Source organism: Corapipo altera, unplaced genomic scaffold, assembly GCF_003945725.1.
Source record: "Corapipo altera isolate COAL_440 unplaced genomic scaffold, ASM394572v1 0, whole genome shotgun sequence".
NCBI classification, from domain to species: Eukaryota; Metazoa; Chordata; class Aves; order Passeriformes; family Pipridae; genus Corapipo; species Corapipo altera.
Genome location: NW_020884872.1, coordinates 11,330,048 through 11,349,915, shown reverse-complemented (window position 1 = coordinate 11,349,915; position 19,868 = coordinate 11,330,048). Strand labels below are relative to the sequence as shown.

The following is a 19,868-nucleotide window of genomic DNA, read 5'->3' as shown; positions in this document are numbered from 1 at the left end:
TCTGAAAAAAAAAATCGCAGCTTTTACATAGAACACTACAATTTTATATAAGAAAAAAATACCAGTAGTCCAACCATAAGTGAACTAAGAGAAATGGTGGAAAAAGAGACCAAGGATCTTTTATCACAGAGATCTAAAAACAAAAATACGAGTTTGCAATAATCAGTTTTACACACACACTGTATGTGTGTCTGTACATGTATAAAACTTTCTCCACAAAGTTATCTGGAGGTAAGAAGAAAGGAAACAGTATCAGCACTATGCTTTTAAAGAGGAGAATTTAGGTTGCTATCTATAATCTTAGAATGTGTTACCTTTTTAAAATGAACTGTTTACCAAACAGCTCTTCACCCTCCTAGAGTCACAGTCTTTGATTCTGTGCTAAAAGGCTTTACATTTCTCCTCTAATATATTTACAGGCTTTCTCTTTTCTATTTTGTTTTGTTGATCAGCACACTGGAACACTCTCATCTCAGCTAAGAAATGACAAGTTATTTTTCCGTCACAGAAGAATCTCTAGATCAGGTCAGGAAGAGTAGTAGAGGCACAGAGAGTTGTTTTAGGATGAGTGGAAAAAAAAATTAATATAATAAAGTCACAAGGAGAAATCCCTAGAAGTAAAATGTATATGAAAACATTTATTTCTGTATTAGCTGAATTATAATGTAATCTTTAATTGCATGATCATGTAATTTTACTATCTGTGAAAGTGAAATATACTACAACTTCATCTAATCTTCATGGGTTTTCATGAAACCAAGAAAAAATATTTCTTAGATGTGCGATCCAAACCTTACAGGATGAAAGGTCTACTGTCATCTAAGGAATTCCTCAAATACAGATTTTGTTGTGGCTGGGTTTTTTTTTCAGTGTCTAGGTAAATGACACTTCCAGCCCTTTGTATTAAATACGAGATTTATGAGTAGAAATGCATAGAAATTTTGACATCAAAGAGAGAATCCTAGATATTCATTATCCCATAAGCTTTACAGAAAGGCTTCAATGGGATAAATCCCCTTGGTTTTCATATAGTGACAAAATTTACTGCTGCTGGTGGAGCAGAAACAATAGGAGCAGCTTCTGTCATAGGAGTTTTCAAACACTCTTTTGATCATTTGCTCTCATTTCCCTCTCTTGTATCTATCTCTGTCCCACTGGCCTATATCACTTCTCTCTTACTTATCTCCGTCTTCTCTCCTTCATTTCAACTTTCAGCTGTATCTCATCAAGTCTTAATATTCCCAGGCTGGTGTGCTTTATAGAGTGATATGCCTGATTTGGGCTCACAGGCCCCCTCAGCCTCCAGTGCCCTTATAAAACTCTAAGCAGGGACATACAAAGAATCTAAAAAACCTCCACTAACCCCTCGTGTTGCATCTTCTGTTTGATTTTGCAGAAACTGTGTTTCAATTATTCTGTTTTCTTTTCTTTCCAAGTTAATTAAAGTTAATTGATTAATTGGTACTCTATCCAGCTGGAAAAGCATCAATCTGCAGAGTGATCATATGTGTAGAGCATGTCTAATTTGTTATCTTGTGTGAAAAGGCCATAACTCCTTTTAAATAAGCTTTAACTAGGTGTATTTTCCAGAAGGAGCATTTAAGTTAGAGTACTACATAAATAATCACAGATTCTACCCAACTCACTGCAGCAGACATACTTGTACTTAGATCACAGAATCACAGAACATACTGAGTTGGAAGGGACCCACAAGGACGAATGTAGCTCTGTTTCCAGTGAGACAACTTCAGGAATCCATCGTCTTCTGTTAAAATGGTTTCTCTGGGTTCTTGCACTTTGTATGGTCACCACTACACCTTGCAGACTCTCTGGTGAATAAGAAATTTGTGCATTTAGGGGGAAAATCCCCACTCCCTTTAATAATATTTTGGCTTGTTTTTCCAGTGAGGCAACAGGAGCTGGATACTTCCAGAATGGTGGCAATTGAAATTATGTGTTTAGAGCTCTAGTTTAAGTCCTATTCACATAATACAATCAAACCAAATTGGGGCTTTTTTTTTTTCGAGTTCATGAAGTTTGCAAGTATATGTAGAGTCCACTGCTCCAGTGACTCATTATGGAACAGATACATTAGCAGTCCTCCTTATATACTATATAAGAAAACCTTAAGTACGTCCAACTAAAATTTGCTGAATTTATCAAAAGCATTGATTTGATTTGAAATATTTCCTTTTAATTTCATTTTGTGATCAGTTTCAAATTGTTCATTCTTCTTTTGATTAAAAATTTGAAAATACAAATTCCAAATTATATTTTACCTAGACAGAAAAAATTATTTTCTTGCTACTTATTTTATATAAACAATTGAGTAAAGAAAAAAAAATCACAAAATATCCTCTGGTTATTGAAGTTTCTGTAGAAAGATTTGATTATCTTCAGATTATGGTAGGAAAATATACATGTTGTCAACTCTGTAATGTTCTTCGAGTATCTGCCAGAGGTAATACCTGAATTTGATGGTTTTCTCTGAAACTACACACTAATACATTTGTTTTCTGTAGAATAATTAGTGTTTGTGCCCAGGGAGAGCTAGAAAATTAATTTCTGAAGGCATGTTTACTTTCCCAGAAAATATGGTAGAGTATGTGATATGTCTTTGTAATTTATAGGAACAAGAAATTATGATAATGGAGGGAAATTGTCAATTTATGAATTATTTATTTTAATAAACTGTAGATTCACTTACAGTTTCTTTCTAGAACCATAGATTTGTACCTAAATATTTTCATGTGCATTTAAAGGTGTATCACCATACTTAAATTTATTCAACAACTACATATTAGATAGGTTGAGTCACGAAAAGTTTAGTTCTCTATTAAAGACAGAAATTTCACTCCATCCTCTGCTAATTTAATAATTTCATAGTTAAAATTATGTATTAACACATTTTTTATCATTTTATTTTAGGATTTTCTCTAAAGCTTAAAAAAGTATTCAGATTTAAAGATGTGTCACATTTGAGCAAGTAATTATTAGTACTTTTATCAGATAAGCCAGTCACTGAAAAAAAATTACCTCATTTTTTCGAGCAGTGAACATTAATATCTAGGTGTTATTATTTTTCAAAGCCACTTTCTTTTTAGAAGTACTCAGGAACTTGTAAAATGTTACAGGGAAATGCAGTTTTTCAAGCACAAAAAACTAAAGGTCAGACCTCATTGTTAACATAAATAAAGCTTCTGACATCTAAGCAAATGATAAAATAGATTTGCATACAGATTACATTCAAAATGAATGCAGTTTGTTTATTTAAAGGAGAGTGAAATCAATTAAAATACACTAAAAAAGAAGATCACTGAAAAGAAAAAATCAATATTTTTCCTATTAACAGAATCTAATGTGAAAGTCATCATCTAGAAGAAACAGCATATTAATTTTGGTAGGAAAAAAATCACTATCACTTACAAACACCACCACCACCACCAAAACCAGATAGATCACATAATTAAAATAAATTATAGTTCCTTAAAAATAATTAAAACATTTCTAAACTTTAATTGAAATAACTAAACATTTACTTAAGCAATGTCTTCAGTTTGTTGGGGTTTTATCATTTCATATTTGGATAGACATTGTTACATTATTATTTGCTAAGGCTCTGTAATTTTATTACTCTGTCTCTTAGCTGCAGACAGCAGAAATCTACTTCCCCTGAAACAACTTTATTATTTGTTGGAGGTTCTTGGAACAACAAACACGAAAGGGATGTCTTTCTTGTAATATGGAAGGTATGCAAAGGATTCATTTGGCCAAATTTAACATCTAGAAATAAGATGCAGCCACCTGATGCTTGCTGTATAATCCATGGAAAAGAAGGCATCTCTAGAAGAAAGCACATGCCACTCACACACAGAAAGGTCAGCAGAATTGCTGGCTGGTTTTCTCCACTTCTTTAATTACAAAAGAAAGTTCAGACCTGGATGGCTTCCTTGAAGGGGAGACGAACCTCACTCAGTGCCTCTGTGTGCTTTCAAGTAGGATGTAGCATCTGATGAGATATTCTGTTCTGTGAGCTGGACCCACGTAATTCTGTGACATCAAACTCATATGAGAGGCTCCCAAGTAGTCTCTGTTCCTATGCTACAAGCCTATGAAGGATGGAAGGAATTGTTAATGAAAGAGTTCTTTGCTGCATCTTCCACCTCAGAAAAGATGTTTTATCCATTGCATACACCCACAGTGTTTGCATTTGCTGGTTAAGTTTTTGTGGGCAAAATGTTGACCAAAGAACAAAATCTGTGGTAAACTGACAGAATTAAATGCAATAGTTCCTTGGAGGACTGTAATGTAATTCTGGGTAACTACAGGAATTTTGAAATAAATGTGGTTTCTTTAAGAGACCATCTCTAATCAATCCCTTACAAAACCACTAGAGTAACAAATCATGCCTGTCAGGGAAAATAATATGTGGAATCGATCTAGTATCGATTGAAGAGCCACTGAATAGCCTCTTTCTAGGGTCTTATTATTTTCTATTTAATATGTAAATGATGATATAAACCAGTGATAAATATTTTATTAAGTTGTATTGCTTGTTTTGTAGGGTCTTTTTTGCTGTAATTAAAATAAAATAGTTGGAAAGTCACAGACAAAATCTGTCAACTAACATTGCACTATTTAATGAGTTAATCTTGCATAAGGGCTGCTAGGGAGTAATTCCTTAACTTAAAATCTAGCATTGTATTAGACACTCCATAATGTTTTTTCTGGTCTCCAGTTGCCTGCCCTGAAGGTATGGTTCTCCTTCTACAGTCCATGCCAACCAAATACCTCAGCAAATTGAAACAGCATCAAATTTGAGCTCATATAGCCTAATCTGTGTGTGAGCAGCTAAACCCCAGGCTTCAGATATGGGGTAATAAGTGATAACAAGATGTACACTATGAGCAACAAACCTGTTGCTTTAGAAAAATCTACTAGCTACCTAGTGTAGGACAACAAAATGCTGACAAATTATGATCTTTGGTTGCTTTTGTTTTAGGGAGACCTAAAATTATAAGGCCAAGATAATTATTATTTTCTTTCAAAAGAAAGCAGTAGTTTTGATCATTCGCATTAAATAGTGGATGCAAGACAGAAGAAAGGCTACATTTTACAGCAGTAAATTTTAAAGCATTAAGTCTTTAAAAAGGGATTTTAGACTAAGTAATACAAAATTTAAGCCTTTAATTTTGGCTTAAAGGCTCATTACTTTAAGGCTAATTTCAAAGACATATGCATTCACTAAAATGAAGGTAAGTGGATAGGTGTATTTTTCAGAAGTACTGAAATAGGGTAAGCAAATAATTCCCATTAGATCTTAGTAATTGGATACTTTGGAAAACAACCCAGTATCTAACTGTGTTGTAATCATCTAAGTCTGTGGAAAAATATGACCTTCAGATCTCAGGAATCTTCCCAACTTATTTTAAATCATCACAAAACCTACCATACTAGATGAGTACCTAATGCACTTCTATTTTATTTTTATTTTGGTGTGCTTTTTTCCAAAAGCTTTAAAAACATGGGCATCAATTTTATGTGTTAGAAAATCATGTGCAAATAATCATCTGGCCCAGAGAGTACACATCCTTAAAATCATGCTGATTTTACTGGTGGAGATCAGGTTGGATCAAAAAATTTGCGAATACAGAATGACAGAGATGGGAAAAATGTTTCCATTAGTAAAAGCAACATATTTATTTCATGCAATCCAAACACAGCAGCTCACCCCTGATACCATGCTTAACTACAGGCTGGTTGTCACATAATGTTATGGACTGTGATCTGAACGCCTTGCTTCATTGACAAATCACAGGATCACTCAGGAGAGAAGAGACCACAGAAGTTTCTAACTCAACTTTTGTTCAACCAGGAGCTTCAAATAATGCCAATACTGAATTCAAGTCAGGTCACTCAGGGCTTTGTTGTGTCAGGTGTTGGAAATCTCCAAGAATGTATATTCCACAGCCACTCTGGACAACCTGATTCATTGCTTAATTGTCTTCACAGAGAAATTTTTCAGCTTAAAATCAGTTGAAATCTCCCCTGTCTCACTTTATTACATTTAAGTGTTATGTAAAATAATAAACTTTCATTTCCTTTGTGGATTTATGAACACAAATAGCATTTGAAAAATTAGGATTTTTTTTCTTTGTTTTTTACACTCAGTGTGTCATCTCTTAAGTACAATGTATGTGATCTCCCATCTTACAATGACAGGAAAATGAGGAATGAATGTCTTTTGCTGATCATGTTAAGCACTAGACTCTTTCAACACCTACTCCCTACAAAAAAAATGCCCAACACAAACCTGTGATAGAAACTGAGCTTTCCCGAAAGATCTGGGTATGTAAAAAAAAATAGTGTGTTTTATGATATATTACATTACACCTTTTCCATCAGAAGGACACTTTAATCAATGTATTGTTAAATCTACTAATTTTCCATCTGCTCATCAGAGAAGTAGACTGGTATGATTTATTTTCCCAAGTGCGTGAATGACATTTTGTCTACTAAAGCATGAAGTTCACTGGCAGGACCTTTATAATTCAAGTGCAAAAGTACTGAAACCCACATGATAGCAATTTTGGTAGAGGAATTTCATCTGGATCTGTATGCATTTAAAAAATCTATGTAGTGCATAAGTAAGAAAAATGGCATTGTTCCTATCTCACTTAGGAAAGTTGTTGGATTGTACTTCTGTGAAGGAAGTGGTTTTCTTCCCTCTGCAAAACCAAACTATGCAGAAAGACATTAGTTTTGAAATCAAACATGATATAGCAGGGGTGACATCAGAGGAAGGTGTGGCTCATATGAAGGCAAGACTCAAGTTTAGAAGGGGAATTTCCTGTGTGTAGAGTGACTGGAGAATAATGTAATTTCATTTGCAGATCTATTCCTTATGCTCAGGAGGAGACACTACCTATATAATTAAGCTTGATTCTGACAATATGTATTGATCTGAAGTACAATGTTGAAGTTCTCTGGTAGAGTTTTTAAGCATTGAAGAATTACAGTTCCTGGTGTGCAAAGTAGAAAGGAATAAAGAGTTCACATTGTACTCTGCAATATTTATGACAGCTACTAAAATAAAAGTTAAAGAAAAAGAGCTCAGGTTCTTTATGTGTATCTTATGTAAGGATATAATTATGATTTCCCTAATACCTACGGAAAAGATGCAATAATCACAATCCTCAAAATCTCACAAATTTTCATAGTGCATTATGTTCTAAAACAGACCACCAGATACACATGGAAATATGCAACTAAACAACTACTTGGCTGAGCACCGAGAGAGTTTTGTTCAAAGAAGCAAGCATCACCAAGATTATCCCTGATTTAATCTTTGACATGTTGTCATCTCAGCGTTCTCCTCTCTATGAACTATTATGTGCTGCCTTCAGTATGGGAATGGTTAACTTGGGGCATGACTACACGTTTCATTAAAATGTCAGTTTTTCAAATTCTTATGAGAAAAGATGGAGAGAGGGGACAAATTTTTAGAACTAAACATAATTATGTATATATATACACACACACACACATATATATATAAGCTACATCTAAAAAAAGTTAACATAAAAAATCATGATTAAATAATTATGTCATCATACTTGATCAAAAGAAGAATTGAGAATATTTCACAGGGAATGGGTCTGGAAACTCTCTACTCGCTCTACTCACAGTATGATTTGATTCAAACAGCAATAAAATTATTTTCTCAACCAGTTAACTGCTCTTCATGCAGTGGCAGAGACCAGGTTGTAAATTCTGTTTCAGCACTTGCTGGCTCAGAATGGAATGGTGAATGGCTCATGTTAGGAGAGAAATGAGCATTTTTGTTTGGTGCTTGTAACTGAGGCCAAAAAGTAAGGACAGAACTTTCACCACTCACATTTTTAGAAAAAAACTAGTACTTCTAAATGTAAAAACACAAGAAAAAAGGCAATACACAACTGAGAGTAATATTTTTGAATCAGATTAAACTGTATGGAGATAAACAGCAAACGCAAATTTAACCTTTAAATAATAATGATAGTCAGTTTTGAAAGCACTGAACATAAATAAACCAGTGGAGTCAGCGTGTGGGGTGACATTAAGTTGTAACGAGTACCTGAGTACCATGAGGTTGAAATCATATTTAGAACTGAAAAAAGAATGAAGTTATTTTTCCGCAAAAAACTTGTGTTATTAATTTAATATTTCTTGGTGGTTAAGGAATATAGTTTCTTTGTATCCTTCTGGTTATTTGAAATTAATTCTGTGCATTGATGGTCCACTCTTGCCTGTACTAGACTGGGTGCCATTTGTTGCTTCTTTTTTCTCTGTTGACTGATAGTTCAGCAACGACAGGAGAGCTGACATATGGAAAGGTGGTAAACTGCAAACCAGGGAAGCAGAGACACTGAAAAACAGCATAAAGACAAAATACAAGGGACAGAAACTGACAGAGGAATATACAAGTCAGTAAGGATAGAATTCAAGGGGCATAGAGTATACAGGGAGAGAGGGAAAAGAATATGTAAATAAGTGTTGAAAGGTAGCAAAGATGACTGATGAAAGAAACATCTATTTTTTGTTTTGTTTTGCTGCTCAGTCTCTTTTCTTTCTTCTCCTTCATCTCCACAACTGCTGAACCCTCATGTCAATAACAGTGCAATAGCAATAACCCTTCCAAAAATGATGGGTTTTTAACTTCTTCACATAGTGTTTGTTAAAAGACAGAAAGTTGTGCTGGGATATTAGTGCAAAACTTGCAAATCTGAAATAAAATATAATATATTTTTAGGTGATTATTACAATACCAGAGCTGTTAAGTACAAATATGACTGTTGTACTCATATGACTCTTACAGGATTGTGTTGGGCAGAGATACTCTGTCTTGGGAGTCAGGGAATCCTAAAGAGAATCCTGCACAAAGAAGGAAAAAAAAATTTCTGTAGTTAGTCAAAAATCTGAAAATTAAGACAGTATCTTATATCCTCTCTTGCTTCCTTACTTCCTTGTTAGGAGAGAAATGCAGGTTGGAGTCTTACACAGGGCTGTGGCAGTTTTAGTTCCACAGTTTGACCATCTTGGCAATAAAGTGGCGAAGATGAGGGAAGAAGAAACTCCTGGTACTGTCCTCAGCCCCAAAAGCTCTTGTGCAAAATGAGTAATGCATAAATGGGTTCTTGTCATGGTATTTTATTTGATTTGTGTTTCATCCAGAATTTAATTGGCATACCCAGCATCACTCCAGACTGACTATGCAACATGTAGATTTCTTATTGTATTTCTAGTTGTCATGCTTTTCTTCTACAAATTATATTTATATATTTGGGTATTAGGGAGAATATCTACTTGTCCATGGACTGAAAAATCCCCACAATTAATGTTAGAAAATGAGGCATTTTCTTCTAAACGTAGCCTCTGTTTGTTTGGAGACTTTTTGGTACACTGAATAGAATCTTGAACATACTCAAACCATATACTAAGGGAAGCAGCAATATGTGACTCGAAAGTTCTGGAAAGAAGACATAGGATAGTCTGAGGTCAGATCATTTCCTGTCTTTGCTAGAGTGATGAAGAGCTAATGAAGTAAAAAAGTCTTTTTCAATTTTCAGAAGATACAAAGTCTTTATAACAAAAAGGCATCCAGGAAAACTTAATAGGAAAAAAATCTGACTTCCTTCTGCAACAGTAAAGTGTTGGGGGGGAAATACCTGGTTATTTTACATCAAAATATCATGACCTTAAGTCTATCGAATTTATCTATAACTACTTGACTATGACAAGTCGCTGAAGAAGAGTGAAGAACTTATTAATGAAAAAGAAATAACATTTCTCAAAGCAAAGTCTTTCTTGACCAAGAAAGGATTACAGTATTTCTAATAAGTGACTCTTAAATACAACGTGGTCTATTGAGAAGGCATTTAAAATACAAGATGCAGGAAAAAATAGGTATCTGAGGGATGATAGTTTTTCATGTTATAATATTTCTAATTTACTAGGGAAAAATCTTGTATTAATATAAATAAATAAATAAATGTTAATATATTTTATCATCATTAGAATTTTCACCTATCCCTCCATCCAAGGTTGGATTATTGTCTTTGATTTAGTACAGTTAAAGTTAATTAACACGAATAGATGTGGCAATGTTTACTCAGTTAAGAGGATTGGAAAGAAGGTATTTTCAAATATGGTTCTGTTATTTTGGGGAAAATTTAACTAATTTTTCTGAATATTTGTAAAAAAGTTATCTTCCTCTTGAGATTGTTTATAGAATTCTAGTGATTTATTAATGTATAGAAATAAATGCATCCTTTCTTATAATAAAGAAGTCAGTAGCCTGGAACATGCTTCTGCTTCCATTAGACCTTTTTAATACCATTATTCAAAATCCTGGAGGTGTTTCCAGAAGGTCAAGTAATCAGCTTTTCCAATTAGTTATCATATAATTATCATTAGCCTGTAATTAACTGTCACTATCCTGTATATGATCTGTCCTGTGATTGGAGAGGAGAGTGGAGCCCACTCTGTCTCCTCTGCCTCAGGAGCAGCAGTGCCCGTTCCCCACAGGTTGACAGAGATGGAGGTGCACAAACTGAAGGACAAACTGTAGCTGCTACATCCCTTTTGTTTGTTTGTTTGTTTGTTTTTAGTGTGATGATAAAATAGGATTTTACGACTTTTTCTGTTTGTTGAAGGTGAGTTTTCAAATTAAGCAATACCTCACAGACCAGAATGCAAATAATAGTGGCCACTTTCCAACATGGAAATCCTATCCTGCTCTGTGAGTGTATTTGTTTCAAATACTTGCAGATTGAATTATGAAAACAAGGATTATAAATCTTTGATGTGAGTTGATCATACTCATTTAGTGTAAGTGCATAGTTAAATGATTATTTCTTATTTGTTACATTTTTGAGAGTTTTTAAATATGTAAACTTCTCAGATGTTTCTAAAATATATCATCACCCGCAATTTCTTTTTTTGTTCATTCTAAGCTACCAACTTTTCTGCACATATTCCCTCACCTAGCACCGATGATAATAATAACAGTACAAAAGTAGTTTAGTGACTATCAAGGTTTAAAGTGCTGAATTACAACATGGTAGGCTACCAACTACTTTCAAACAGACAGTAGATACAAATGCCTTCACCATGACTCTGAATCTAGTGATAAATTGAATTTTAGAAAGGAAAATTGTAATCTAAATGCTGAAATTATGTTAGAAGTGAGAAATCAAAGAAAAGGGTTTAAGCTTTTCCTTCATGACACGCTAATCAGTGACTTTATTATTAGACACTTAACAGCAAATACTTTCAAGTACTAAATATCAAAAATTCTTGTGCTGGAAACTGCTGCACAGACAGAACTGAGATTGTTCAACTCTACCCTTCACATCCCAATCAGTACATTTCTCTGCCTAATAGTGCTTTTTCTCTACTGTTAGCTTTGTGATGATGAAAAACACATTCTGGCTTTGTGGCAGTACTAGAAATAGGACTTTCAATCATAAAATCTTTTGCCACTCTACCTCTGTGCCATGAAAGTGATTGAACGAAAAATTCAGTCTGTCAAGCAACAGTCAACAGCCACCGTGACAGCTGATTTTGTGCTGATCAAGGCTTCTAGAGTGGGAGCTTGTATTGTCCTGGGACTACTGATGACCTCAACTGCCCAGCAAAAGTTAAAGATGAGTAAAGCCAAATGCAAGGTAAAATTTGTTTTATGATGACATTTATTAGACTGTAAATCATGAGCGATATAGAATATAAGAGTTGAAATTAAGGTATATATGTTACATTCTGTATGGGTAACAGAAGAGAAAGAGATTACAGTTTCTTAACCCTTTACCTTCTCACTTTACTGTCATTAAATCTATTCAATTGGATTTCTATACATGATTTATTAAACTCAATAATTTGTTATGTTAGTGTATTTTCTGTAGTTTTTTTGGAGGGTTATCTTGTGAGACAGCAATGGTATGGTATTGGAAATCCTGTTGGTATAAGTTACTTCAGAATAAAACAAGTGCTTTATTAACAGCATCAAATATAAGCTATTTGCTTCTAAGGGGAATATTAGGCTTTCAACTGGAGAAAAACTTGCAAAATTCTCTTAGGGAAGTTGAGTTCTGGCATGATCAAACCTACCACTGTTGAAATGTTTACCTTTTTGTCTGTGTTGCATTGCAATGTAAAGCCTCTGAATTGGCAAAGCAACAAACCAACATTCAAAAATAAATCTTTAGAGTTGGAAAATATGCATTGTTTTTTTTATGTCATTGATTTAAGCGCTTTCCCATAGCCAGCATAAACCAACTCAAAAAAACCATGGTGGCTGATCATAATATCTAGTCCTTTGGGAGACCGTGTCCACTCTATGACTGGTATTTCTTAAAGAAAAAGAACTTGATTGATTTGAAAGGAGTTTCTATGATGTGCAGCTTGACCAGCTCAGTGCTAAGTTGGAGCTGCTAAATAGAATTGGAAAGCTACAGGACACCTGGCAAAGAAACAGTGGTTATTTCTTCTACTTCAGTGGGCACTTGGATGTCATGTTGGGTTGTCAGGGTTGAGGAAAAAAGCGTAAGTCAATCTTTACTGAGGATAAAATCATTTTCCTTGGAAAATGAACTTTGGCTAAATCAAAACAAGGAAGATACAATCCAGGTTCCACAGCCCTTTTAAAACATACAGCAGAGAAACAACAGAGGAAATGAGATATTTGTATTATCTGACAAAAGGCATTTGTTTTTTCTGTTAAAAAATGGACTCTTATTTGAAGAGAACAACAGAAAAAGCTGGAACCTCCTAACTGAAAGGGGAAAGTTCGCAATAAACTTTTTGATTTTTCTTGAAGTCCAGAGTCAATGGAATAAAGTATATTTTCTTTCATTCTACCAACTTATTACATTAAAACATTTTAAGACAGAAAAATGCATGTATATATTTTTAAATATTGTCCTAGAGTATCAATCACAGACATGACTATATAATAAAAAGGGAAAGTCATAAACCAGCTCTGTCACATGTCTTGTCAGAATTTAGGACAAATTCTGTTGCAGGAAGCTGGAAGACATTTATGGTTGTTATTTTGGAGCAGTAATATTTTGCCAGAAGGGAAAATGATTTGCCTCAAATCACTGTCAAGTTTTGCAAGTGAATCCAAAACTTTCTTATGACTCAAGTTTTTGTTTTTCTCAATTATTTTTCTGAACTTAGAACTCAGTAGTCAATATAAGGATACAAATTCCTCATTAAAGTTCAGAAATAAATTCTAGAACAACACCACCCACTACCATGAAATTACCTAATAGTTCCTAATGACACGAAAATGTCCCTTGAACCAAGCAGAAAAGTACTAAAAATAACTGTATAAATTTGTAACACACTCTAGTGTAGATAAAGTTGTGTGTATATATATCATATATATATATATGTGATATATATACATATATATGTATACAGCATATGTATTATTAAAGGTATAGTTACATTTTAAAATGAGACATCCCTAAAGATGGAATTGAATACAGTTGCTTAAGAAAATAAGGAAACAAGTAAAAAATGGTGGTACATTAGTAAAGGAGAAGGTAGAGGTAGCAACCCTGGAAATGGAGATTGGGAAATGGTATTGTAATAGTTTAAATTTACTATTGTGTTGTATGAAATTAGCCATACCAAGTCAGAAAACAATTACATCTAGTTCACTACCTTAATTTGGATCCCAGACTGTGGCAGACCGGGCAGAAACAAGGGGCAACCATATGATTACATTTTTCATATGTACTCATACACTCCATTAGTCAGCTGTCTTGAATCATTCTTTAGGGTTTTTTTCTCACATTAATGAAGAGAAATGTTTTGAACCCATGCAAACCGAGGCAATCATTTACCTGCATGTGCAGAATTCAACTACAAGAAAAGTGATAGCATATGTCCTGTTTTGAACTTCTAGTCTGATGATGTCAGTCCTCTGACTCCATTCTTGTTTTATGACAAAAAGTAAAAACTCTTTCCTTATTCACCTTCTTGGCATCCATGATTTTAGAGACCTCTATTGTATGCCTGAGGTTTAAGGGTCAGTTCTCATTCAGAAGTGTTTGTATATCTTTGGGAATCCTTGCTACCCTTCTTTGCTTCTTCTCAGGTCTTATTATCCTTTTGGAGATATGAGGACCATAAGTATTTTGTACTCTCTTCCTTTCCTTATAGTTCTTTTATATTTTGATTTTATTTTTCATTCTTTAGCCTTTTTACTCTTTGCCCTTTTGATAATATTCATATAATTGCAAATCTTTGATTAAGTAGTAAGGTTAACAACTGGTATTTACTGACTACCAATAGTAACTCCTTTTTGTTGTGTACAAGAAAAAAATTAGGATTGTTTCCTTCAGTGTGCATAATTTTATAGTTTTCAGTATTGGTTTATCCATTGTACTATGAAATACTATCATACTAGTCTTCTTCACCTTTTGACACTTTTTTTCAACACTGTTCATTTAATAAAAAATTATTCTTGTTCATTCAAGTTTGGAATATATAAAAATAAACAGGCATTTTTATTCAGTGTTTTAACTCTGACACTGTCAATTTTTTAGCATGGTGAGTAATGCAAGATGATATGTCTTATACCAGTTCCTAGAAAACAATTTCCTACAAAATATCAATATGAATACAAAATATTAATCCTCACCACCATTGGCTACCATTATATGTATAAAATTGTATAGCAAAGATAGGATAGTAAGTAATTCTCCTTATTGTAAATAGAAAGCAGACAAGACCATGCTAGAAGCCCATCTAGTCTTGTATTTTCTCTTTGGTGCAGTTGAAGATAATATGTTGGAGACAGTATTGTAGCAGACATATTTGCAACAACCCATTTGGAGAGTGTATTTCTTTTTATATTTATCAGACTTTACAGCTTGAAACAAGAAACTTCGATCCTTCACCCTTCAGGTAATTTCCATCGCTCTTCAGGGCACAAGGTAATCTTTAACTGACAGAGCACAAAGCTGTGTTTTAAGGAGGCAGATTCCTCCATCGTTTTCTACCATGGGTACATTGCATCTTCCTCTGATGTATATGTCCCAGGCCAATATTAAAGACAGAGTGCTCAGCTCTTCACAAATCTGCTCAACCGTGGCAGATCCTGTGAGATAACAGATGATCCAGTAGAAGTGCAGCATTTCCTGTCAATAGTACATAATTCCATTTGAAAACACATAGTAATGCATATGAAAAAAGCCAATTGACTATTTGTAAGTCATTTTATACCCAGTACTCTTATATATGTGGCATGAAATTCGGTATACACAAAGGCAGACTGGAATTGCAGATTGCTCTCACTGTTTTTTAATTTAAAACTGTTGGTCTCATAAGTGAAATTGATAGGAGTTATCCACAAAATACTTTCAACAAACAAAAATTGGGGCAGTTTGCTTTCCTGATCCATCTTGAGTAAATCTCTGTTCTGTTTTTGGTAAATCATTAAGCAACTGCTTGCTGGCTGAAAATGGGGACAGTGATATCTTTGCAACTCACAGAGGTGGTGTGGTAGACTAAAACCACTAATCACACTAGTGATCATCTGATTAAAGATCTGAGACCAGTGATCATCCTAATCCAGCAGTTTTCTCAGTCAAAATCCTCGACTGTCCCTTATTTAAGCTGTTTTATAGCAGAGACATTGCTTCACTAGAAAAATCAAATATATATTGATAGCTTGCATGTATTTAGGGCTGTGCTATGAATCAGATGCAAAGTGTTTGAAGTGTTCTTGACTCCTCTGTTGACTTTTTAAATTGTTTTATAGTTTTCATTCTCTTATGGAGTTCAGATCATTAGGTCATTTCATCTAACTGCCTAGACGCCATATATCAAGATACTCCTTTGGGAAATCCTTTAAATTTTGTATGACTAGGGGATGACTTGTGTGTTGGTTAGCACACGTTTTTCAAAAAAATTCTAGTTTAAGATTTAAGCCATACGGAGACAATTTACTATTTTCCATGGAATGGATGTCAGTTACAGGAGCTTGAAGGAAGACTTTTCAAATTCTTTTTTTTCCCTACAGAATGTAACAATACTTCGAACAGACACACTGAAAGTTTTGCAGGAGGAAGGTATTTCACGTGGGTACCAATGCCTTAAAATTTCCAGTATGACCAATGAATAAGAGGGAATATCATGCAAGATACAGTCCCAGCTTTAAGTGACCACATGTCTACATTCAAAACAGCGTGAGACACTTCGGGTTATATTTTTAAGGGTTATTACTTTCTATGACTTTTTAAAATGGATTGTCAGTGAAGTTTCTCTTACTCTAGAAATAATTATATAACACGTAACTTCCAAACCTGAATACCTTCCGTTTGAATTGAAAAAAATCAGATAAGTACCCAGAAAAGATATTTTTTTTCCTTTTCCATTTAACAATTCAGATGTTTACTGTTCCATACATACATATCATAGAGTCATAGAATCATAGAATCAACTGGGTTAGAAGGGACCTTCAAGATCATCAAGTCCAACCCTTGATCCAATACCGCTGCAGTTACTTGACCATGGCACTAAGTACCACATCCAGTCTTATTTTAAAAATCTCCAGGTACGGAGAATCCACCACTTCCCTAGGCAGCCCATTCCAATGTCTGACTACCCTTTCTGTAAAGAAATTCTTTCTAATATCTAACCAAAACCTCCCCTGGCACAACTTGAGAACATGCCCTCTTGTCTTGCTGACAGTTGCCTGGAAAAAGAGACCAACCCCCACCTGGCAACAACCTCCTTTCAGGGAGTTGTAGAGGGTGATGAGGTCTCCCCTGAGCCTCCTCTTCTCCAGGTTGAACAACCCCAGCTCCTTCAGCCTCTCCTCATAATATATATGCATATTTCTCAGTCCCTCCTCACATATATGTATATGTATATTTCAAAATGTGTTGTTCTGGAACTCTGCAAAGTATCTTTGTGCCTCCTGTAGATAAATTTGATGTTCTTACAATCATGAAAGTGGAAAATAGATTAGAATACACTTAGGGGAGATTGGAGAGGTCCAATTCTGCATTGAATTTCTGAGATTATTGACCCTCTTTTTAAAGCTGTATGGATTTCTGGACATTATCAGCTTATTTCTACATAGATTTTCACCTAGTTACCACGACACAGATTTAAAATTCTGAAAATTATCTTGAATATGAGATGATAGGGTAATTTGAATAAATGCTGTTTCCAGATATTGTTACCATATATTATGTGTCCCTGTGAAGGATGACACTAGTCTCCCATAATTAAGATATGTCTTTCTTGATCATAGTGTCACTTAAAATATTAGTGCTCATATAATTCTAACTGTGGGTTTTTTTCTGTTAGAAAACCCTGCATGCTCAGGGATAACTGCCTTTGTTTTTGATTATACACTATGTTAATTGTTATTTTAAGCATATATTCTTATATAGCATACTTTCATTAGCTTTATCTCAGTGTTTGCTAGTTTTCAGTTTCCTGTGATTGAATTGAAGACATAAATCACTGGAATTGGTTTTTCTAGAAAAGAAAAGAAAAAAAACATATCCAACTTGAATAAATGTTCACTGTTTTACACCAAAAACAGTTATTCTAACTGTTAAACTGACTAAAGTCTTGTTAATCAACATAGTGTGCACAGAATATCAAATACTGTATAAACTACTTTGCTGGTGAAGAAATACAGTCACATTTTTCTTTCACCTACATGTGTGTGAGGACAGAACATGTGTGTCTCTATGAAATTTCTGTAAAAAAGGGGTATTTTCTGACATTTTTCACTATGTAGAGCAGAATAAGCAGCACAACTTGAGTAAGAAACATATCAGATGAAGGAAAAAAACATTGGCATATAAGAAAATAAAAATTCAGTTTTGTCATGCTGCTTCAGTCCTGATCTTTTTCAGAAATGCTTACCAGATTGCTGGTGACTTCTAGCAGCTTTTGCTGTAGTCAGAACTGCAGAAATGCTTTTTCATGACAATCTACTGTTAAGGAGACAAACTGTAATTCATCATTTTCTAAAATCTCTGACTTTCTATCAAGTCCAATTCTTCAGATTCATCCCCAGTGACACATTTTCAGCATTACTGGGTCAAATCCTCATTTGGTTTAAGGGCGGTGCTCTTGTGACATAGATTTATTTATCAACATCATCTACATTTGTAAAAAATTCAGCTCATAGACCTGTGTAGACAAATACTGAAGTGCTTTCTCTCTTTGATTGTCATTAGTTTAAGAAATTACTGGCTTTCAAACAGCTTAGTGACCTTTTATGCACTTGATTAATTCCTCTCAAAATCTTCCACGGACTGATTTGGAGATTTGTTAGTTTTACATTTGCATAGTAGTTCTGGGAAGCTGAAGAAAATGCACTCTTCCTCCTGAGTCTTCCCTCCTTTGTCAGAGAATACCAAATTTTCAAACACTGATGCTATTTTGCTTTTTATGATTGTTACTTAATTCACTTGGAGGTTCTGAAAAGCTTCAAATAACTGTATTCATCTGTTTTAAGGATTCTTATATTTTCATGCATATTTTACTTCTTTCTCAAGGATTTTCTAGGATCTATGAGCTCTTCTCTGATGATTCTTCATGACCATTCATTGTGCTTTCCAGCCTGTCATCTTGGATGAATATATACTGCAACTACATAAGTTTGTGTGTGAATATACAAATATGTGTTTATATACACACGTATATAAATGTATACATATGAAGGAATATGTATACCAACTCATATGACTAAGATATTTAGAATATGCATATATGGATATTTATAATATCATATTTAGGCATATAAGGAGGCACACAAACCTTAGGTGCAAGAGTGGGTAGCTCTGTAAAACTATCAGAAAGCATGATTTTCTTTTGGTGCTCTTTTCAAGCTCTTCATGACACTTTTGGAAGTCAAGTGGATAGTAGTATCTGTTCATCACTGTGACAAAGCATTTTTTGTCTTCTGCAAATTGAAGTTCATTACATTAGTGCTGATGTTCTCTCAGCAGGTGGTCGATGTCAATAATTTTTTGCTTCTGTGTAATGAAAGCTGCTACATATTCATTTCAATTCTGTTACAGAGCTCTGAAGTTCTGACAAGCAGTGAGCAGTTCTTCAATCAGGTAAACTTATGAACAGCTTCCTACTAGTTGGAATCATCTTGTCCTGACTAACCTGGGTTTCTCACAACTTGTCTCTGTGTTTGCCTCATATACAGTGGGTAGGCTGTCCTTTTCCTTTCTCAGTTTTTAGAGCTTGTTGCAGAAGACAGGCATCCAAACCTCACTTGCTCACTTGCAGCAGCTGTTTCCAAATGTTGGACAAGCTGATTTTAACAGGTGCAGGCACAAGATAATTCTCATTGATCTGAGACTTGGCTCATGTCCACAGGAGCAACTTGTCTTGCCCTTGTCCAAGTTAGCATAAAGTCTCTAGTCAGATCAAGCTGAGTTCTGTTCCTCCAGAAATAAGAGCCCTTCTCTCAGGACTAGCGTCCAGGTGGCTGATATCAGTCACATGGACACAAAACAACCTGGTCTTAAATCTTGAATAAAGTGCTTCTTGATTATACACTATTCAGACAGAAAAGAAAACCAACTAAAAAAAAAAACCACAAAACCAACAAAAAACAACAAACCAAAACCCAGATTATGATGTTACATTAAAAATCTCTTTCAAGTCTTCAACCTGCTGTGGTACTCAAGTTCTTAACCTACAAGTTTTTTAAGAACTTAAATATACAAAAGTTGATATTAACAAGGATTCTGCAGTATCTTTACTTCTCTGTCTGCACATTTTCTATGTACAAAGCCAAATTTCATTTTGTGCCTATTGCCTGAGAAAAG

The 19,868-nt window shown here is 34.4% G+C and overlaps 1 protein-coding gene across 2 annotated transcripts in view; it reads left to right on the top strand.

Moving 5' to 3' along the window:
• The window catches only part of IL1RAPL1 (interleukin 1 receptor accessory protein like 1), a 697,887-nt gene that overhangs the window by 247,493 nt on the left and 430,526 nt on the right, over nt 1-19,868 (top strand). The window contains exon 1 of one of the 2 annotated variants that reach the window (XM_027636637.1): nt 19,101-19,145. The exons of the other annotated variant lie outside the window; for it this stretch is intronic. The gene's annotated coding sequence lies outside the window, so the exon portion shown is untranslated. Of the gene's footprint in view, nt 1-19,100; nt 19,146-19,868 lie in introns of those variants that run through there. 2 annotated transcript variants of the gene reach the window in all.